The sequence below is a fragment of the Sceloporus undulatus genome, chromosome 1 (assembly GCF_019175285.1).
Source record: "Sceloporus undulatus isolate JIND9_A2432 ecotype Alabama chromosome 1, SceUnd_v1.1, whole genome shotgun sequence".
Taxonomy (NCBI): domain Eukaryota; kingdom Metazoa; phylum Chordata; class Lepidosauria; order Squamata; family Phrynosomatidae; genus Sceloporus; species Sceloporus undulatus.
In genome coordinates, this window is record NC_056522.1 from 14,836,014 (window position 1) to 14,859,005 (window position 22,992).

At 42.6% G+C, this 22,992-nt stretch overlaps 1 protein-coding gene across 1 annotated transcript in view; it reads left to right on the forward strand.

The window, feature by feature from the left end:
* The first annotated feature begins 5,695 nt into the window (after positions 1-5,695).
* Positions 5,696-22,992, forward strand: part of RTN4 (reticulon 4) — an 85,244-nt gene continuing 67,947 nt past the window's right edge. The window contains 1 exon segment of the mRNA XM_042469319.1: positions 5,696-5,957. The gene's annotated coding sequence lies outside the window, so the exon portion shown is untranslated.

A 22,992-nucleotide genomic window follows, 5' to 3' on the forward strand; every position in this document is an offset into this window, starting at 1 on the left:
CACCTGCCTCCCGCATGTCTCAAGGTGGCAGACAACAACAGTAAACAAACAACATCACTTAAAACACATCAGTTACAACACACATCAGTTTAAAAGGGCAAATAAAATATAAACATATTAAAACACTCCACATCTAACATTCATCATTTAAAATTCACAATTTAAAAATCATCTGGATAAGCCTGATGGAAGAGACTGGTCTTTAATGCTCTTTTAAATTCAGGCAGCGTATTCATGTGTCAAATCTCGTCCAGCAGGTCATTCCACAGTCATTCCATTTAACCAGTTTTTTTTTTTCTTTATAAAATACTTACGTTAATTTGTTTTGGGATTCAGACCATTATAATTGATAGCAAATATATGCAAGATACTTTTGCTCACCTTTGATATATTCAAATATTTGCTTTTGTTTTAGCAATACACATCTAGAAATGATAACAAACATCCGTTACACCTAAACATTGGGTTGTAGTTTGTACTACTACTTTGTCACATTATTTAACAGTAACAACAGTAAGGTGAACATGAACTATTCCCATGTAAATTTAACTGTCATTGGATGAATGTTGGCATTATTATTAAGCAGCATAACAGTAGATATTACCTGGTCCACTATAGTGACCAAGAACTGTCTCCCTTGCTCATGATTCATCCAGAGACTATGTAACCAAACAAACAAACAAACAAATAAAAATGACAGTGCCAACTCTGCCATCTGTCAAGCACTGGCTGCCAATTTTGTCTTCATCACTTACAAACTTTCATTATTTCAAAGTTAAAGGTTCTCTCCTTTCATAATCCCTTGAAACATTGGAGAGACAAACAGCAGGAATACATCTACTTTATCGCTACAACCATCTTGGTCATAGTTCCATTACGTGGAGTACTGGGATTAGTACCCACAAGTGCTAAGGATAACAAAAAGACAAATAAATGGGTCCTCTTAGAGCAAATCTTGCCTGAACTCTCACTAGAAGCCAAGTTGACTAAACTGAGGTTATTGTACTTTGTGCAGATCATGAGACAGTGTGGCTCACTGGAAAATATGATAATGCTCGATAAAGTGATAGTTAGAAACTAGGAAGATTGCGTAACCGTAACAGGTGGATTGACCCAGTCAAAGAAGCCACAGCCCTGAGTTTGCAAGACCTGCACAAGGTTGTTCATGACTGGAGTACTTGGAGATCTCTCATTCATAGAGTTGGCATAAATCAAAGCCAGGTTGACAACAAATAACAACAAAATGTGGCCTTCCAGGGACTTTAATGTTATAGTTGAGGGGAGTGCACTTGAGAAAACTAAGTACCTGGCCAAAGTATAGACTCCAGGATTCTGTAGGATGGAGCCATGATAGTTAAAATGTTATCACACCGGTAAAACACATTCTCAGTCTCAGGAAAGGGCAATGGCAAACCTCTTCTGAACCAGTCTTGTCAAGAAAACCCCATGATAGGGTTGCCTTAGGGTTGCAGAAATGACTTGAAGGCACAAAACACACACACAAAACTCTGTAGTGTAGATACAGTGCTGGAGATGCTTATTCTCTTTATTGTTATGCATGGCTGCTCTGAAGAAAGCCCAGCTGAATCCCACAGGTACACAAGTCAGCTATGGAGAGCTAGCGTGGTGCAGTGGTTTGAGCATTGGACTATGACCCTGGAGACCATGGTTCAAATCTCCACTCAGCCATGGAAACCCATTGAGTGACCTGGGGCAAGTCACACTCTCAACTTCAGAGGATGGGAATGGCAAACTCTCTCTGAAGACACTTGCCAAGAAAACCTCGTGATAGGATTACCTTAGGGCCACCATAAATCAGAAATGACTTGAAGGCACACAGGAACAGTTGCAATGCAAGTATGGTAATGTGACTTTGTATATTCAGAAGCTGGCAAAAAAATGATGTACAATTTAGAGCCCACATCTGAGTCCTCCTGAAAAGGAGTGACCAATGTCAGGTAGTAGGCCAAGCAATGCTTTTACAGTACTTGATTCCTCTCACAATGTTGTGAACAAATCTGATTGCTTCATCTCCTACTCAAACCCAGACTGGGAAAAAGTCAGATTTGATCAAGAGGGTCCCTCCAGCTGCTGACATCTAGGATTTAGGGCTAGTGAGACGACCACTTTAAGAAAGCTTCTTATCACTTACATATCCTTTTTATCACTTATATATCCTGTAAGAGCCGCTATAACTGCAACTGTAGAGGTTCTTACAGGAGAATAAATCCCATTGAAACTTATAGGATTTATGGGAATAAGCATGCATAGGATCAGGTTGGGATCTTGTTAGAGATTATTTAAACTCATTTTTAAAGTAAATCAAGGGGATTGATTTCTAATTAAATTTCTATTTAAAGCTTATAATATACATTTTCAAGATCTAACTACCTTTATTGCAGCAGTCTTGCAACCCTATGTTACAGTTACTCCCATTTTACTGACAAAAGCCATAAAACATGTGGGAGGCTTGTGAAAGCTTATGTAATGGCAGATGATGGAGCTGAACTCAGGCTTCTCGCATCTCTGCCTCCCTGCTGTATTTGAAACAGAGTGAGAAAGCCTTATGACATCTTGGAAACAAACTTTAAAATATAGCGTCGAAAGAACTTTTGTGGAGGACACTTTAAGTAATCCCCCCTCCAGGCAAATTTCCGGTGAGGTTGGTGCTGGTAGCCTTGTTAGACTGCATTTCAACAAAATAAAAATAGAGCTTAACATGTTTGTGGTGTGTTTTTTTGTCATACGCTTTTGCAGACTGCATCCCTTCAGATACAGCAGATTACTACCCTTTAAAATGCTGTGGTGGTTGTGTGCCTTCAAATCCAAAAGTGGGTTGTTTTTCACAGGCCATTTGGGGTCAACCTGAACAGAAAGTAACAATAATCCGCAAAAGCGGGTAGTTTTTCAGACGACGTTGGCATCAGTGGAAAATAATGTGACATTAATCTGAATGGAAAGTCAACAAAACCCGCTCCTTTTTACGTTTGGGGACTTTTTGTGGACTTTTAAATCCCGTTTCTGCACAGGATTTAACCAATTTGCCCCCAGTTTGCCTGTGTGTGATAAAGTCCTATGGCACCCCTAAGGCAAACCTATTACAGGGTTTTCTTGGCAAGATCTGTTCAGAGGAAGGGTTTGCCTTTGCCGTCCTCTGAGGTTGAGAGAGTGTGACTTGCTTAAGGCCAGCTGGTGGGTTTCCATGGCTGAACGGGAATTCAAACCCTGGTTTCCAGACTCTTCGATGCTTTTGTCAGGCAGAAGAAGCCAAGAACAAACAAAATGCTTTTAAATTATGTTCAAATATTGTTGCTGAATGTTTTGATCTTGATTTGACGAATATTTCCACTGGCTTCTTCATCAGGCAAGGTGTTAAAAACCATACAGGAGACAAAGAGAAACTGAAGATGTTAGTCATAGGTCTGCTCCAATTTGTCAGCATCCTTTTTGAATTGCGGTGCCCAGAACTGGACACAGTATTCCAGGTGAGGCCTGACTAAAGCAGAATGGAGTGGAAAGGTATAGGACAGTAAAAAAGAAAAGTTAAAAACACTAATAGAAATATAAATTCATGCTTTAGTCATGCTCCTCATTCTCCATCCACCTCTTTATTAAATGCAACATACTTATTAAATGCAGCAAACAAAAATGAATAATGGTGAAAATGGAGGACATTTTGGAGTTCCTCCAGGAACGGAGGTTGAAAGAGAGGGCATGTCCTGGAAAAGGGAGGATGTCTGGTCAGCCAGGATGGGTGGCCAAGAATGTCGTAACTGCAAAGGAGGATAAGGCACCGCAAAACGTAGGATGTTCAAGAAAAATGCAGGATATGACCAAACAGAAGCTCAAAACAACCTAATATAAATATAAAATCCATACTTCTTAGTCAGGCTCAAAATGGAGGACATTCTGTATTTTCTTTGTAAGTTCTCAACTTTTGCAGTTCCCCGATATTGCCGTTAATATAGTCCATTGTTAATTGAAAAGTAAAGGCATGAGATACAACATTCTCTCTTAAATCTGAGGGCTTTCAGTCTCATAACTTATTAACCTTTTCCCATTTCCTCAGAAAGTGTTGCTCCGTTTTCCCATTTATCTCCATTGTCAACTTGTCCATTATAGATAAATCATATACTTTCATAATCCATTCTTCAAATAAACCCGTGCTTATTATCTCCCAATAGCTAGCAAACATCAGGCGAGCAGCCGCCGTCACCAAATACAAAACAACATTTCATATAATTTTGTCTAATTCATTTGTTTCTCTTTCAATTCCTATATCCTTAATATCTTCTTGTAGTCTTCCTCTAATTTGATAATATGTTAACCGTTGTAATTCTATTCCTTCTTCCTGTAGTTCCTGTATTGTTTTTATTCTTCCTTCTTCTCAAAATGGAGGACATTTTGGAATTCCTCCTTGGAATAGAAGGTTAGAAATGGAGGATGTCTCCTGGGGGGGGAAAGGATGTCTAGTCATCCTGAATGTGCTTCTTAACGTTCCTCCTGGTCCAGAAGGTTGGAAATGGAGGGAGCGTTCTGGAAAAAAGGAGGACGCCTGGTCACCATGAATATGTTTAGCCAAGGTCAAAATGTAGGACCTTTTGGCATTCCTCTTTGGACCAGAAGGTTGAAATGTAGGACGTATTCTGGAAAAGGTGGTCATCTGGTCACCTTGAATGTGCTTCTCATCCATGCTCAGAATGGAGGACGTTTTGACATTCCTCCTTGGACCAGAAGAGTGGGAATGGAGGACACGTCCTTGGGAGAAAAAATAAACAAATGTTAAAAATGGAGGACGTTTTGGAATTCTTCCTTGGAAAAGAAGGTTGGGAATGGAAAAATGAACGAGTAAATAAAGAAATAAATGCATGAGCAGAATCACTGCAGAGCAAGAGCAGCAGCAGCAGCAGCAGCAGCAGCAGGAGCGCGCGCCAACTTGCAGGAGCCCAGGATGGCACCGAACCCAACCAACCAATCAGCGAAGGGCTCTCGCGGTCGCGCCAGAAGAAGCAGACTGAGCTGCGCGCGCACCCATCACAGCTGAACACAGCATCATCGCCGCCGCTGCCTCTTGTGAGTCATCAGGGCGTCTCCCTCCCGTTTATTTTTTCAATCCTCCTCCGTCCAGTCCCGGCGCATGCGCAGTCGCCCTCTTTGCCCATCCACTTTATTTTGTCCCCTCCTCTTTCTCCTCCCTTTTCTTCTTCTTCTTCTGAGTTCCTCCTCCTTTTTTCCTCTCCCTGCCTTCTCTCTCTCTCTCTGGCACCAAGGTCTTTATATACCCTTCTCTTTTGGTCCTGTTTCATATTTGACTGGGAAGAAGAAGAAGAAGAAGAAGAAGAAGAATACTTTTTCATTGTTGCTAAAGAAGCAGAAGCAGGAGGAGGAGGCTAGGCAACATGGATGACCCAGACCAATCCTCCCAGGTCTCTTCTTCCTCTTCTGCCCCCTTCCCCTCAACAGCAATGGGGCAGAAGGTCCCAGTGAGGAGCCCCTTCCAGTACCAGTTTGTGAAGGAGCCAGAGGATAATGAAGAAGAGGAGGAGGAGGAAGAGGAAGAAGAAGAAGAAATGGATGATGAGAGGCTGGAAGTGAGGGAGAGGAAGCCTGCTGTGGTGGCCTCTGCCCCCCCCCCCCCCCCCCCCCCCTCCCCCGGCCTCTGCCCCCCCTCTGATGGACTTGGGGGGCTCTGGGGAGGAGCAGCCCCCCAGCAGCAAGCCCCCTCCTGCTGCCCCACAGCCAGCCTGGGGCTCCTCTCCCATCTCCTCCTCCTCCTCCTCCTCCTCCTCCTTCTCTCCTCCTGAGGAGGAAGAGCTGCCCCAGAGCGACCCCCTGCCCCCCCCCGCCCCCTCCCAGGGGGGAGCCCAGGCCCCCAGCCATCCCTCCCCGAAGCACAGCCCCACCGCCCCCCAAGAGAGAAGACCCGCGGGAGACCCCCTCAGCCTCAGCCTCGCCTGGTGAGTCAGTCGGGGGGGCATACATGTGGGGCTCAATGGGTTGGGAGGGGCTGAGGAGAAAGTGGGGTGGGGGCATGGGGCAGGGCTGGAAAAGGGGAGGTGGGGTGTTTTGTGGGGGGGCTGGGAAGGGGGAGTATGGGGGTTTTGAGGGGTTAGAATTACTTGGGGTGTCTTGTGGGGGGCTGGGAAGAAGAAATGTGGGGAGTGGGGTGTGAGGGTTTTGGGAGGTTAGAGTTACTTGGGGGTGTTTTATAGGGGCTGGGAAGAAAAATGGGGGTGTGAGGGCTTGTTTTGGGAGGTAGAATTATTTGGGGGGTGTTTTATAGGGGTTTGGGAGGAAGGAATGAGGGGGGAGTGGGGGTGTGAGGGTTTTTTGGGGGCTCAGAATTACATGGGGGTGTTGGGGGGGGCTGGGGAGAAAGAACGAAGGGGAGTGGTCCTGAGGGGAGCGAGAGTTGCTTTGGGGATGTTTTGTGGGGGGCTGGGAAGAAAAAATGGGGGGAGTGGGGTGTGAGGGGTTTTGGCGGTAGAATTACTTGGGGGGCGTTTTATAGGGAGCTGGGAGGAAGGAATGAGGGGGGAGTGGTCCCGGTTTTTTTTGGGGGGGGGGTGAGAATTGTTTTAGGGATATTTAGTGGGAGGGCTGGAAAGAAGAAATGGGGAAAGGAGTTGGGGAGGGGGGCTTGTGAGGGCTTGTTCTGGGTCCTAATTGCTTGGGGTGTGTGTGTGTGTTGGGGGGAAGATTATGGGGGAAGGCTTAAAGTCAGTGGGGGGAAGGTTGATATTTTTGGGGTGAGGGGGGGGGACAATGACCTTTGAGGGGAGAGAGTTGTTGAGGGGCAAATGAATGTGGGGAATTTGGGGGGTGGGAAGGAGTATCTTGATGGTGGTATTGTCATGGGGAAGTGTGGGAGTGGGGTGGGGTTGCTTTGTGTGTTGTCTATGGCGGGGGGGGAGGGTGGAGGGAGAGGCCTAAAAGGCGTGTGGGGGAGGTTTATGGGGAGCAAGTAGTGAGCCTTAGGGAAAAATAGTTGTTGGGGTGCAAATGAAAGTGGGGAATTTGGGTGTAGGGAGGACTTAACTGTGGTGGTATTGCCATGGGGAAATGTGGGGAGGAGTGGGGGGTGATGGCTTTGTGGTGTGTTTGGGGGGAAGCTGGTAGGGAGGCTGAAAAAGCCTATAGGGCAAGACGGTTTGGGGGGGACAGTGAGCCTTGAAGGGAAAGGGGGTTGTTGGGGGTGCAAATGAATGTGGGTGACTTGGGAGTGGGGAAGAGTTAACTCTGGTGGTGGTATTCCCATGGGGAAATGTGCAGAGGAGTGTGGGGTGGGTTGCTTTGTGTGGGGTGTGTGTGGGGGAAGGCAAGACTTGTTGAAGAGGGCAGTGGTAAAGGTTGGGGGGGTGAGGATTGTGGGGAGAAGATGGGTGTGTCTCTGCATTGTTGGAATGAAAGGTATTGGGTGGATTGGGGCAGTGGGAATGTTAGCAAGGGAGGGAAGCATGAAGACAGGGCACAGCATGCGCAGGCATGTGGAGGAACAGGTGGAAGCATGTGCGTATATGTGTGGGAGGCTGTTATGGGGAGCTGTAGGGTTTTGGGGTTCAGGATTGGGAGAGGCTGAAGCTGGTGGCCTTGGGAAGAAGGAATAGAGAGGAGTGGGGTGCTGTCTTGCCAGGCTGCATGGGAAAGGGAAGCAAAGGGGGCGCCCAGGGTGTCATGGCGAGGCCAGTTCTTCCAAAGGGAGTGGCAGGTGGTGCTCATGGTGGTGGTGGTGGTGTGTGGGTCAGCCAGGGAAGAGTTGTTTTCATGCCAGGAAAGGACTGAGATGCATTCTGGTTCAAGCAGGACTAGAAGGACAAGGGGGGATATTTGGAAGGGGTGGGGTGAAGACGAAAAAGAAGTGCTTTTTCTTCTGGAAGTGTAGTGAGGATGCATGGGCTGGGCTGCTCTGCAATGGAGGAGATGGGAGTGGCCCAGGCTTTGTGCATCCACGTGTGGCTGGTGGTGGTGTGGGGAATGGCTTTGCACAGATAGGAGTGGGCTACGCAGAGGAGTAAAGTGATAGGTTGTGGTAGCTGCTGTCACACGAAGAAGGGAGTTTTTTCCCCTCTCTTTGTGTCTGGAGTCTACCTTTGACAGGGCTCACCCTGCAGCCATGTCAGGGCTGCAAATGCCAGCACTAAGTGAGTGTGTTGTATTTGGGGAAGAAGAGAGTATTACAGCAATAATGGCTTTCTGGCACTGTGTTGTGTTGTGCATTAGGGAAGACTGGGAATAACTTATGTGAGCACAGAGGGTGGGTGGGGTAGCAGCCATTCCACTTCTTTTTTAGCTTTTTTGGATACTTCTCAGTTTCACTACCATGAATGCAAGAAGCTGTCCTTTCTTTCCCACCATATCATCCTCTGGTATGCTCCTCCTCCTCCTTTTCTTCACTTCCCATTTTGAATTCCCTGCTGCTGCTCCCTTTACTCCCCCCCCCTTTTATTTCCCAGAAGATCAATCAGATAATTTTCATTAAAAATGAAGATAATTGTGTGTCAAGAACAAGGATTAAATGAGAGGAGCGATCCCTGAGTTTTTTGCAGTCTCTTGTCTCATGCTAGCCTGTGGAGCTAACTCTGGCATATCTTTTTGTCTGCAGACGGGCCGGAGGCGTCACGCCCCACCAGTCTATTGTCACTGGGAGCCCGCCTTCCCTTTGCACATACTGGCTCAAGAACAGTTTAGTGAAGGCTCAGTTCTCCAATAGGAATCAGGGTTTCCATAATCCCTGCCCCTTGACTGTATGTACAGCTGCCAAACTGGCTCTGCCTCCTGCCACTCCCCAGTTTCGGCAAAAGACAGGGCATTGTGCAGGGTTCCCCCCTTGCGTCTTTGTAAAATATTGATAACAAAGTAAAATATTAATGCGTCATAAAAAGATGAGTTTTGAAGACAGCAAGGCATGTCATTAATGAGACTTTGAGTGGGAAGAGAAAGACAGAGAATCAGAAGAGCAGTGGGAAGCAAAAAGCAGCACCTGCACCATAACAGTAGTGCTGTTTTGAGGGTTAGAAATAACCCTGGACAAGCTCGGGGCCATAAGCGGCATTTCCCATCCAGTTCAACTACATTTGTAGTGTCTTTTAATAATATAAAGGAAAGTGAAAAAAAATCTAGTTTAAACCAGAGGTGGGCAATGAGTAGCCCTTTGGATATTGTTGGATTTTATAGTCAGCTCTAGCCAGCAGAGCCAGTGCTGAGGGATGATGGGAGTTCCAGTTCACCTAGCTCCAGTGAGCCACACATCCCCCACCCTTCTTTTAAAGCATGGCTTTAAATCTACTGGGTGTGTTTGTGTTTGGGACTTCTATAGCTACTAAAGCCCTTAAGCCCCTGGATATTCTCTGAACTGACACTGCTGTGTTGGAGAGGAGCTGTAAAGTAGCTTTTGATTGAAGTATGCCTTGGAAATGTGGGTTGGGAAAGTTTACAAATAGATAACATTTAGCCTTATTGCATCCTTGTGGAGAACTTTGCTGGAATGTGTTGCAATCAATTTCGCTTAACTTTTGCTTTAATGTATCAAAACATAATCACTGTTTTCAAAACCAGAAAGAGATAATCAGTAATGTATCAAAGTATTTGAAGATCACTCTACAGCAGCGGTCCCCAAACTGTGCTCTTTAACAGATTTTGGACTTCAGGTCCCAGAATTTCAGACTATTGGCCAATATGGCTGAGGCCTCTGGGAGCTGAAGTCCAAAATCTCTTAAAGGGCACAGTTTGGAGACCACTGGTCTACAGCAACAGAGCCAGCATGGTGTAGTGGTTTGTGTGTTGGACTACTACTGTGAAGGCCAGGGTTCAAATCCCCATTGTTCCCTTGGACAAGCCGCACCCTCATCCTCAAAGGCAACCCCCTCACTGGACAAATTTTGTCAAGAAAAACCCTGGGATAGGTTTGCCATAAGTTTACCATCAGCCATAAATGACTTGAAGGCACTAGAACAGCGTTTCCCAGGTGTTTTGGACTTCAACTTGCAGATGCCCTAGCCAGTTTAGCCAACAATCAGGAATTCTGGGAGCTGAAGTCCAAAACATCTGGAGGCCCAAAGTTTGGGAAACACTGCACTACAACAACAAATCTACAAAATGAAATCAGGGCAGAGGAAAGTAAGAGGGCAAGAGAAACAGAATTCCAGCTGTAATTACAGAATAGCATCAAGATCAAGTGAAATTGCAGATTTCTTTTCTCTGAATTGCAAATTCAGGTGTCCTGAAAGGAGATACAAAGAGAGGGAGTAAAAGTGGGTTTACAACATACTGAAAATGCTGACAGTAAACAATACCTTGTGCTTGTATAGGAGAGTGCAGGGAGGAGAAGGAAGAGGACCTGGGCTTCTGTTTTTAGTGAAGTCTGATTTTGTTTAAAGTAAATTGTTAGGCTCACTCCCATGTTGTTAAAGGGAACCAGAAATGTGTTGGAAGTCCTCAATAGCAAAAGCATTTTTGAAGCTACTACCACAAGGATGTGAATCATGTGGATCTCCAGGGGTTGTTGGAGCGCAATTCCCAACAGACCACCCCTGCAGAGATTCTCTACCTTTGTTTGAATATGAATATAAATGCTAACTGGATGTCCTAACCTGTATATTTATTAGAGTTACCATAACCTTCATGTTCTGTTAATAGCATCTATGCTAGCTGCTGCACCCATCTTGTTTTGGGGATATATATATATATATATATATATATATATATATATATATATAATATTCAAACTGGATTTTAGCTTATCATCTTTCTTGTTCATTGTTCCTCTCTTTGCTCTTTTCTTAATTGTGAGCAATGCCCCCATTTCCTCTTCTCTTAACACATTCATCTTCTTGTTTTCCTTTTCTTTTTTTTATATTGACTGCTGCAATTCCTGATTTCCTTTCTCAGCCCATTTAAAGGTTGTGGGTGTTTCAAACATGAGAGAGAAAGCAAATAGCTAAACTAAGTGATAGGGAGAGAGGGGAGAATTCTGCACTGTACCACTTTGGGGAACAAGTGGGTAGGTCATACTTTTAAAATGGCCTGTTCTGTTGAAAGCTCCTTTTAGTAAACTCGAGAGAGGGCTGTCTTGACATTGCTTCACTGATGTACTGGTTTACTACATGTAAGAGCTTTTTGTGTTGGGGGTAATTTAGTCTGAAATGATATGGTCCCAATTTTTGTCATCTCATTCTGAGAAACCTAGTTCTCTAGTAACACTAGTTACATATGGTGAAAATTTGAAGACTTATTTTCAAGGTGGTCCTTGAGGACAGTTTCATGTTTGACAGGCTTATAGCCACTATATAGAAGACTATTGTCAGGTGAGGAACATTAATCTGAAAGACATCAGATTGAAATGTATATATTTCTACTGACACTACCAGTATACCTCAGTTCATGAAATAAATGTGTTCCTGGGCATTACTTCTTTAACAGAAACCTTGGCACCATTACCTCTCTAAAAGAAACTTTGGCACCAGAGTCAGAAATGACATGGAAAGAATAGGAGTAGGTTCTTATACCACAAAAGAGAAGAGCAGTTCAACATATTTCAGCACATCTTTTATCCAAAATTAACAAGATATCTTGGAACGGATAGATTCAAACTGGTTTCAAGGTTTAGTAATTATATATTGTTAATAGATGGTTCTGATTCTGTCCATATTGTGATAATTTGCCTTCTTAAAGGATATTTAGTTCCAGTGAGTAGTGTCACTCTGCACAGTATGCATAGTATTTAGAAGGAAGATATCTAAGTATAGACTTTGCAATTGTGTAGAGGTTGGCTAAAATCATAGTGTGCACTTCATTTTTGTGATGAGTTCTTGAAACTGTTGTTGTTACAGTACTTTTATCTTCATGTGTCATTTTCCAATGTGCAACCTTTCTCTCTCTTGGGTTTTTTTTTTAAACTGATACCATTTGCCCATGACAATAACTATGTTGGTTGCCATCCTTGGAAGCCTGGATGTTGTTAGTCTTCAGCTCCCATTAACCCCAGCCACCATGGTCAGTGTGCTCAGCAATTCTGGGAGTTATAGGTGGGTTACAGACTGCCCTCAAGCGGCTGTTCTCCTGCCACCGCCATTCACTGCGGAGGGAAGCCCCAGTGGCCAGACAGCGAGGCTTCCCGGCGCAGCGAAAAAGGAGCGCCGAAATGGCGCTCCTTTTCAAAACGCGGAAGTGGCGCCGCAAGGGGCAAAGCATGCCCTCGCGGCGTCACTTCCGGCGCGACACATCTGGACGCTATGCATCCAAGACGTCAAAATGCTGGCGCCCATGTGGATGGGCGCCGCCATTTACAACGCGCTCTGCGCGTGTTGGGGCCAAGGCCGGTTAGGAAGGGGCGACTCTTCCTAACCCTACCACGCCCTTTCCTAACCCTAGCACGCACGGAGCGCATTGTAAATGGCAGTTTGTAACCCGCCATAGTCTTGCAAGAGGACCTATGATTGAGATTCAAATAGTACCAAACTCATAACTTGTAGTTGATATAAGTTGTACAATTTCAACAAAGCTGCTTTAGTATTTGTTTACATAGGTTTGTTGTCAGTCTTCCAATAAATTTAGGATATAGTAGTGAGTTGTGGAAGTAACAGAAGATAAAGGATAGGACAGGTTGAGACCAATGCTTAATGGCAGTGACATCTAATTCTGAAGTCTGGTCCATGATACAGTTTGATGTTTAAATCAGAGGCTCATTGCTTACAGGAGGGGTAAGGAATGTTTACCCCTCCAGATACAATTGAACACTGATCCCCACAAGCCCTGACAAGGTAGGCTTGCAATGAGGCATGACAGGAATAGTAGTAAGTCCATATCTGGGAGATTGAGGGATGCCCACCCTGCTCTCTGTGTTACCAAGTTTATCTCTGCTTTCAGAATAAAACCTGAGACTACCTGTTCCTTATACCAGATTTTATAACTGCCAGCAATCCAGTGGTTGCATGAAGAACACATGGAACTTCAGTTAAGGTTTAGTAGATTACCACATGCATTTATCTTCCTGAATTGTAGCATATTTCTCATTTCAAAAACAAAGGTTGAAATTGTGATACTGCTTGTGACAGAGTTGCAACATAGAACCTATCATGGTGTAATATTTTGGCAGCATGTATCACAAAAATGACACCACTTTTGTGCATTGTTCCCAGATGTTTGCTAGAAAAAGCATGCCACTGGAAACTTTGTTGAAGGACTGTTGTGTACTTCACATTTTTGAAGTTCTTGCTTGCACAGGCTCTTTATATGCTTTTGCGTAAGAGTGAAAAAAATGATTGAAATTTCTAGGAGCCTATCTCATCTTGGGATTTATGCCAGTCATGTGGCTACTGCCCCATGAGCTGCTGTTCATTTTTTTCTAATATGAGTAAGCATCAAATTCTGATCAGCTTAAAAGATACATTCTTCCTTACCCTGGAGAAGTACATTAGAAGTACACTAGGACACAACATGACAGCCACCTCCCTAATGGGATCTACAAAAGTGTAAAAGAAACATTTGGATTCAGAAAGTTCTGTTTATGGCTATTCAGATTCACTGGTTAGATAGGTTGTTGTTATGTGCATTAAAGTCTACTTTGACATATGAAGCCTCTTATAGGGTTTTCTTGGCAACATTTATTGAAAGGAAGTTTTTATTATTGTATTACTGTATTATATTTTATTGTGTTTGTAAGCTGCCTTGATCCTATGGGAAAGGACAGGATATAAATAAAATTTATTATTATTATTATTATTATTATTATTATTATTAGTTTGCCATGCTTTTCTGTGAGGCTGAATGTGACTCGGCCAAAGTCCCCCAGTAGGATTGCATGGCTGAGTGGGGAGGGGATTTAAACCATGGTCTCCTGGATTCCTAGTCCAACATTCAATCTAATACACCCTGCTAGCTCTGGCTACATAATACATTTTATTTTTATTTTATAAAAAAATGGGGAGTAGGCTGTACTGCAGAATTTATATTCCTGTGGCTTACTATCTCTCTCAGGCCTAATTTTTCATATCTGAAGAATTTTTATTGTTATAGGTACTGGGATATTTCTCATTGATTTCCTCTCTCCCACTGATAAGATAGACTTCCAGTGTAAGTTCTACATCATAATTTATTTGATAGGCAGCCCTTAAAGTTTTCTTAGAGCAGTTGTTATCTATAGAATCGTATCCCCCCATAACCAACCCTCTTTATGAAAAACAAAATTGGCCTCATCTACTTTTATTCCTATTTGTAATGTAGGTATTTCTAACGTGCATCATGCAAGATAGCCCAAATAAAGACTTGACAGAACCAGACTTGTTCAACCTGATGTGTGGACTTGCAACTCCTACAATTTCCTGCCCACTAGAAGCCAAGCTGGGTGGGGATGATCAGAATTACAGTTGTATACCATCTGGATGACACCATGTCACCATGACACCTTGCTCTACACTTTGCAGTGGAGAATGTACAAGTTGTGCAAGGATTAGCTATGACTGTGATGGTTGTATAAGTAGGTGGGAAAGGATATGAAGTCATATTTGTCTACTGGTAAAACTTACAGAACGTGAGCTGGCAACATACCATTTCTGACATACTTTTTGGGTGGTTACTGCAGACTGATGACAACTCAGAATTTTACTTTCATTTAAGGTGGTTCTTGTTGTTAGAGATTTGAGAACAAATTGGCAGGATGGTTCAAAGATAACAGGCAAGAAAACTCCTGTGTTTGATTTATTACACTGTAATAATATGCCATGAGCCTGAATAAGGTGGGTTACAGAATAAAATAAAAACATCATTAAAAGCAGACTGATTTAAAACATTGGCTTTTATTAATAAAATTTACAGAACTGATGCTGCCAGGTAAAAAAAAAGCCTTCAAAAAATCCAGGCTAATAAAGGACTACATATTCATCACATATGTAGCAATGTACTACAATGTACTTGAAAATTGTTTACATAATTTACACAATGTACTTTAGAAAAATTCTTATAAAGCATCAAGAAATGACTGTTCGTGAAAGATTAGCAACATTAGAACTTTAGTTGACACAACTTCTAGCCAGTTTAATTTATAAGAATCATTCCCAAAAAACTTCCCTAAATGGTAGGATTTTTCTGCGAAAACAAAAATGCCTCATGGATATTGTAGATCCTTTGACTTTGCACAAAAAAGATCCACATTCTCTTTTTCTGTCATTGTGACTTGTCTTTCAGTTCCTGTTATTCTCCAGTTTTCTGACATCTTCTGGTAGTTCCTTGGGACCTACTATCTCTTGCAATCACAAATTAGCAAATTGGAAAACACATTTCTGCCAGTTAACCTGAATTGCAAAAGGGATTTTTTTGCTCTAATCCCTGAGTAAATTAAGTTAATTGTCTAGTCTAAGCAGCTAAATTTGTGCTTTTTTAACTGCAACTTTGTCGTTGAACAGCAGACCAAGAAACATATGTCAGCTACTTGGGAGCAGAAGGAAGAATGGAAGGTTGAAGCAGATAGATTAAATTAAAAGAGATGGAACGGATAGGGAGTTAGGGTGGGTAGGAATACAAGACCAGTTCATCCAAGTTGCAACTTGGTGGGGCGGGCTAGAAGAATATTCTATTTTATTGGTGAAGAACTGGTCTAAAAAAATCCTAAAAATTCTTCCTAGGAGAAACTAATCAATGAATGAAGAGTGTATGAAGCCTGATTAGTTGCTGACAGGTCTACAGAAAGGAAATTAAATCTATTCTACATGCAGGGACTGGGGGAGTGCTGTATTTCATTATTCAATTTATATCCTGCCTTTCTCCCAGTGTGGGGTCAACAGGCGGCACAACAGCATCTTAAAAACACAAAACAGTTAAAAGCTGTTAATATGAAAGTTAAAATAAATTAATTGTAGTTTAAAACACAAATTAAACACACAAGTTAAACAACATTAAAAGGCATCTAAAACATGATGAAATTAAAAAAACAAAAAACAATAACCCCGTTAGATCCCTTCTCTGTTAAAAGCTCTATTTGCTGTCACCAAATGCCCCCTTGAAAGGTCTTCATCTGGTGATAGCAAGAGAGCAGGGAGAGGGCCAACTGGATTTTCCATGGAAGGGAGTTCCACAGCCTGGGAGAAGTCACAGAGAAGCTGTGTCCTCACCAACTGCATCTGCGAAAGTTGTGGGATTGAGAGAAAGTCCTCCCCGCAGATCTTAAAGCATGTTTATTTAAGGCCCGTTTATATAAGGAGATAATGGTATTTCAAATAGTCTGGTCACAACACATGTAGGGCTTTAAATGTCAAAACTAGCCCTGGTGATGCAGTGGTTACATGCCAGTACTGCAGCCACAATGTTGTGAGTTCAATTCCAGGGCTCCAAGGTTGACTCAGCTTTCCATCCTTTTGTAGGCTGGTAAAATGAGTACCCAGCTTGTTGGCGGAAATTGGCTTGCACAGCGGGCCCTTGTTTACTGGCCCTGGGGTTTGATTCCAGGCTCCCCTGTGGATAACAAAATCCATTAAATATAATGGCACAACAAAATGGTGTCGCTTACATAAAATGGAAAATCAAGGCTTCCTATTTGGAATTTGTACTTTTTTGGAATATTTTCAAGCTGTGGATGCTTGAATCAGTGGATAAAAAAAATCCATGGATAAGGAGGGCCAACTGTAGATTAACTGCTTAGAGAGTGCTTAGTTCACTGTGAAGTAGTATAGAAATGTACATGCTGTTGCTAAACGTTATTGCTTTGAGTTTTTCCCAGAAACAGACCAGTAGCTAGTGTAGCTGTTTCAATAGGGATGTCACATGATCCCTGTATTATTATTATTGTTGTTGTTGTTATTTGTTGTTGTTGTTGTTGTCGTCATTAATTTATTTGTATCCCACTTTTCCCCAAAATTGGGACTACCTTGTCCTGGTCAACCGCCTGGTTGCATCATTTTTGGCCGGCTGAAATTTCCAAACAGTTTCCAAAGGCAGAACCATGTAGACCGAATTACAGTAGACGAAATGGGTTGTACTGAAGGCTCGTGTCACTGTAGCCAGATCTGATTTCTCAAGGAATGGGTGCACTAGTTTTAACTGTGCAAATGAACTACTGGCCACAGCTCAAACCTGGGCATGCAGATTCAAGAGAACACCCAAGCTGCAAATCTGGATGATTGAGACAAAGAAGAGTAGCCAGCTTGCCAGGAATCTGTTGCTCTGATAATAAAGTGCTCTCTTAAGTCCCAGGAGCAAGGGCTGAGGCAGTAGGGACCCGGAGGTGGCAGGGGCTAAAGACATGCGTCTATCATTTGCTGAGCAGCAAAAAGATAGACATGATCCCAGCTGCTGTTAAATGTACATGCAATTGCTAAATGCTATTGCTTTGAGTTTTGCCCAATTAGGCATCTGGCATTGTTGATGAAGCTGCCCCCAAATCTCCCAGCAGGCCCCAGTGTCTTCATTGTTCACAGCCATCTTATCTGAGTGATTGACTGTGCTCTGGCATTTATGTTTCATTGACCATGGACTGGCTTGGCTTTGATGACTTTCTTTACTCCTTGCTGGCTTCTAGTTATCTGGACTGCTGATTTGTTATAATGCCTCCTGGAGCAGCTGATGGCCACCCTTTTGTGTTGACCTCCATCTTGTTAGATAATCTGGATCTGGACTGAACTGACTGCTTGACACTTCTTGCATTATAATCCCCTGCCTCTCAGCAAGCTTGCTAACTGGAGCATTGGACACTTGGGATTTCAGAAGGAGTGTGACTTCATCCAGCACAGGCTGAATCCTTATTACCTGAGCTGTCTTCTGACTGACCAGGAGCACCTCTCTCTGGATTAAGTTTCAATTGGTTCACCCTCATCTAGGCCATTACTAGCATCAGGCACTGGTTTATATATGGGAAGGAGAGAGAGAGTTGTGTATCATCACCATACAGATTACTGAGCCCCAAAACGTTGGATGGGCCCTCCCAGCAGTTTAATGTTAATATTAAACAACATGGGGGACAGAACTGAGCCCTTAGGCACACTGCAGGATAGTGGCCGTGGTGTCAGATAGTCATCCCTTAGTACTACATTTTGAGCCTGCTGCTCCAGGAAAGACTGGAGGCATTGTAAAGCAGTGTCCCTGAGCTCCATCTTAGAGAGGGAACTCAGAAGGATACCATGGTCAGTGGAACTAAAAATTGTTGAGAGGTCCTTCATAAGTAACATTATGCCCAATTGGGACAAAAAACTTTTTGCTTGGCAGCAGCACTTCTTTTTTCCATTTTCATGCTTGGGGAAGCAGCAGGTATGTTTGCTTCTTGAAAACAAAAAGGTAGTTATGGCATTTATGGGGAGAACCAGACAGGAGAGGGCTTATTTCTCCCCACCTACAATTCTTTCCCAGAAACGCTCCTGCATTCACATTTGGGAGCGGGGTGGGGGAAAATACAGATTGGGAACCACAAATTCTCCCTGACTCTTAGAAGTCTTTTTCTCCCTCACCTACATGTTCATATTTTCTCCCCTCCTCTCCCCACTTTTAACAGTCTCTCTTTTTGCTTTGGTCTCTCTACATTTGCTTGTCAAGTTATTAGCAATTGCACACAGGACTTATCACTGAAAGCATACACTCGTTCAGCAATTCACACATTCAGTGGGACCTTTAGGCAGATCAAGAACACTGGCTTTCAGACTGTAGTAGGATAAAAAAAATTGGCACACACTCCAGCATTCACTTACGAATCTATAGAGAGGAAGAACAATGTACATGGAGTGATGCTATCATCCTTGTACTCATTTCAGTTGAGTTTTGGAAGGTCTAGAGATGAGCAAGGACTGCGACAATAGATATAGAATGCCTCCAAGGGACATTAAATAGGCAGGGAAGGGCCTGCAGCTTATGTTTGTCCAGCCAAATATAACTGGAGATTATTTATTACATGGTAAACTGTTTTTCATCATTAGTTATAGTACTGAAATGGTGTCGCCATTCTAAGAGAATTATTTTGGAAAGCCTCTGTTTGGAAAGTTTCTGCTTTGCCTGTTAATATACTGTATTGATTTGAAGTGTGTGCAGATATGGTGAGTCAGTTCAGTATATACTTGCTTTTGCAAGTTGTGATTTTAGCTCAGAATGTCAATTGACATGGCAGTGTGTTGCAAACTGATGCTAAATAATTCACTTCTGTCTGTTCTCAGCCATAACACACTTGAGCTAATGGATGTTTACTCATGGTGGAAGAAGTTGTCAGTAACTGAAAATGCCTAATGTTTATAGTAAAATGAAAGAAACAACTAGCAGGCTGGTGGATGTGCACTGAGGTGTTGGAGTTGTGTCTCAGTTAGAAACTTGGAATGAAATTAGAATTATGACGTATAATTGCAAATAGATGAATTTAGAATTGCTGCAAATAAACAAGCTGGTGGTTTTGCTTGTTCTGTATTCTCTCACATTTGAATTCCACTGTTCATACTACTGTAATGGTTTTGGTAATCAAGCATAGATGAGTGTTAAATTATTCTGTGGGAGGTGGACAGGAGATGGAGGCTTCTGTTTGCCAGGCATTGTTAGACTCTTATCCCAATTGTAAACAGAGGCCCTCACTTCTCTCATCAGGGCAGTCTTCCAGGACCCACATGCTCACACTGTTCCTGCCAGGAACAGAAATGACTATTGCCTGCATGTGATGGGGTTTTCCATCTCTTCTCAAGAGGAAGGGTCATGCTGACTGAGGAGCTGTGGATACTGTAGTCCAAAAAGTAACTTTTCCAAGGAATAAGTGACATCTATTCATATGAAAACAGAAGTAAATTCACTTGCTCTGTCTGAAACACTTTGAGCATTATTCTGATTCATTTTGAAATCAAGTTCCTTGAAATCAAAGTGGTGGACTCTGCAGCTTTGGGAGTCTTTAAACAGAGGAATGTCCATCTATCTCTCAGGAGTGCTTCAGTTGTGTATTCCTGCAGGGCACAGACTAGATGGCCCTTATGTTCCTTTCAACTCTTTCAGATAACTTTCTTCTGCAAATGAATGTTTGTTGCTTTTGTGTCCTTAATGCTTGCTTTCCTTCCTTTCTTCTTTCCTTCTTTCCTTCCAAGAGGAGACAGCATCTGAAACATGCTGGTTCATGGACCATCATTGGATGAGGATCCTCCTCTCTTTGGTGCATTGTTCTTAAATGCTAGTGATTTAAATCCAGTGCCTTTTGAGATTTGCTGCTGTAAGAGCATGGATCCTATTACCTTCCCTGAGCTTTGAGTTACACAAATTTAACTGTTCATCTTTACTGAAGGCCAGGAAATTTCCTAGGGCTGTGCAATCTGTTCAGGAGCTTGTATGGTAGGATAACATCCAGACTACCCAACATGTTCTGAATCAGAACAGAAATGCAGAAATCGATGACAATTTCTAAATGTTACGTGTCAATGTGATCCACTTCACCAGTAATACTCACCAACTGTTCCTAACAATACCCGTAGTCAGTGTTTGGCCCTGTGTCTTAATTATTTTGGGTTGCATGTTTTAAAAATCCCACTTTTTTCAGTTTATACTACAGCAAAAGGTAGAATTAGGGGGAAAAGATGTATCTAGAAAAAAGAGCATATTTGCATGTTCTGTGTAGTTATACATTTGTCTGCATATATAATTAAGGCATGTGTTTTTCTTTGTAGAATTAATAAGGATAACAATAACATTATCTTAAGAGAAGAAGGAAGCTAGTACTTTATACCAATGTCTTAAAAAATACATTGTAATTCAATGCCTGTGAGGTTTTTGATAATATGATTTCCTTTTTTAAAAAAAAGTTGAAAAGCAAACACATAACCCACTAAAATTTACTAAACATTGTAATCGCTCATAGTCAAATGGATCAGGTAGTTTGTATACCAGCCATTATAAAAGATGACAATGCTTCGTAAAATGGGAAGCAGTAAGAAAAGAAAAAGACTTCATTACAGATGGATAGACTCCATCAAGGAAGCCACAACCCTGAGGTTTCAGGACCTGGGCAGGCTGTTGATGATAGGATGTTTTGGATGCCTCTCATTCACAGCTTTGATCTAAGTCAAAGGCAACTTGATGGCAATAAAAACAAGGAGCTCCTAAAGGCCAATTTGGTGTGGAAATACATCCCATTATTTAGAAAGGTGTGGACAGTGATTCTTGGCTGACTCTGTATAAACAAGATGTTCTAAACAGGCATGAGTGTAAGTTGTCTGCTCCCTTTTCAAGGATAACATAGGCCCAAAACAGATGGGCCAAATGATGCAGTTTCCGGCCATGTTTGGGATGTAATGTTTAGATGACGCACACCCTGAATGTTGCTGGAAATTACGCTGATGTTGTGCCATCGCTGAAGAACCGGGCCAAAAAGAAGCAGAAAGAATCTGCTCCTTCCTGCAGCCTGATTCAGGACTGCAGCGATGGCCAGGATCAGGATGGGGCGCATGTAGTTGCCGTGGTCCTGACGCAAACAGTGCTATCATGGTTCTTTTGGCTTCTCTGCTTTGGACCATAGTGAACTAAGAGCAAAATAGGTATAATCTAAAACAAAAAACAAACAAGCTTCATTTATATACTGCTTCATACCACCTAAGCAGTGTCTAAGCGGATTACAACTGCAAGCTAATTTGCCCCCAACAATCTGGGTACTCATTTTAGCAACCTTGGAAGGATGCAAGCCTGAGTCAAGCTTGAGTCCTTTTGCTGGTCTTGAACTCGCAACCTTGTGGTTTTGAATGAGTGGCTGCAGTACAGGCATTTAACCACTGCACCACAAGAGCTCATGGCCCTAAATTTAGTTTTAGTCCCCACTAGAGTAGACCCAATCAGCACTAGAATATATTTCATTGATTTTGTTGGGTCTACTCTAGTTGAAACTGAAGTTAGGTTTCATACAAAATGCTGAATTAGTCTTCATTCTTACTGGTATTCAACTCCCCCCCCCAACATTAGTTTTGCAAAAGCAGCCTATAAAGTATCGAATTCTGAAGTTCAGGTGACTTGTAGCCGTGAGGTTTGCACTCTGCTGCGTGTCTGTAACCATTCTTCCTTCTTTTTAAAAACATTCCAAAGCCCTATTTAAAAGTGTTATTTGATGGAAACCAGGCAGTAGAAGGTTAAGTTAAAATAGTCTTGTTTTGTGCAAACACATCATGACTTCTTAATTTCTCAGTATACATCTCTTTTCCTTTCCACCGGATCTTTACTTTGTCGAGCAACTAACGTTCCTTAATTCTCAAATGCTTAATTTGGCAACCTGAGCAGGGCAGTAATCTGACTCCTTTGTTCAGTTTAACACTTTTAGAAATCAAAGACTAGGTCACGCTGAATCTATTTTCAGATAAAATGCTTTAGAAGTTGAAAACAGCCCTCTATAAAAGAGAATGCTGCTGATGAAGAATCTATTACAAAGCATCTCTCCTGTATGCAAACTTTAGCAAGTCAAGGGCCGAACCTTTTTGAGGTGTTAAACGATGTAACTTTATACATCACTAAGAAAGCTGAAAAATGTTAATGAAGTCTTGATTCAAAACATTTAGAAGCTTTTCTATTATAAATATTAATTATAACTTGCAAGGATAAAATGATAATGGGCCAGTAGACTTTGTTGTTGTGTTGTGTGTGTTCAGGTAGTTTCTGACCTGGCAACCATAAGCCAAACCTCTCATAGGGTTTCCTTGGCAAGATTGGTTCAGAGGAGGTTTGTCTTTGTCTTCCTCTGAGGCTGAGAGAGTGTGACTTGCCCAAGGTCGCCCGTGGATTTCTTGGTTTTGATTAGAACCCTGGTCTCCATAGTTATAGTCCAACACTCACACGGCTATGCCATGCTGGGTCTCCCAGTAGACTAATACCAGCCAATCAATAAATTTTTAGTAAATGCACCACTTCTTAGAAGCTGAACAGGGCCACCTCTGGATAGTACATGGATGGGAGACTGCCAGTGAATATCAGGTGCTGTGGGCTTTTTTTCAGAGGAAAGAACTGAATATTCAACTGAATACTCTGAGTATTCCTTGCCTGAGAAAACCCTATGAAATTCATGGAGTTGCCATAGGTTGA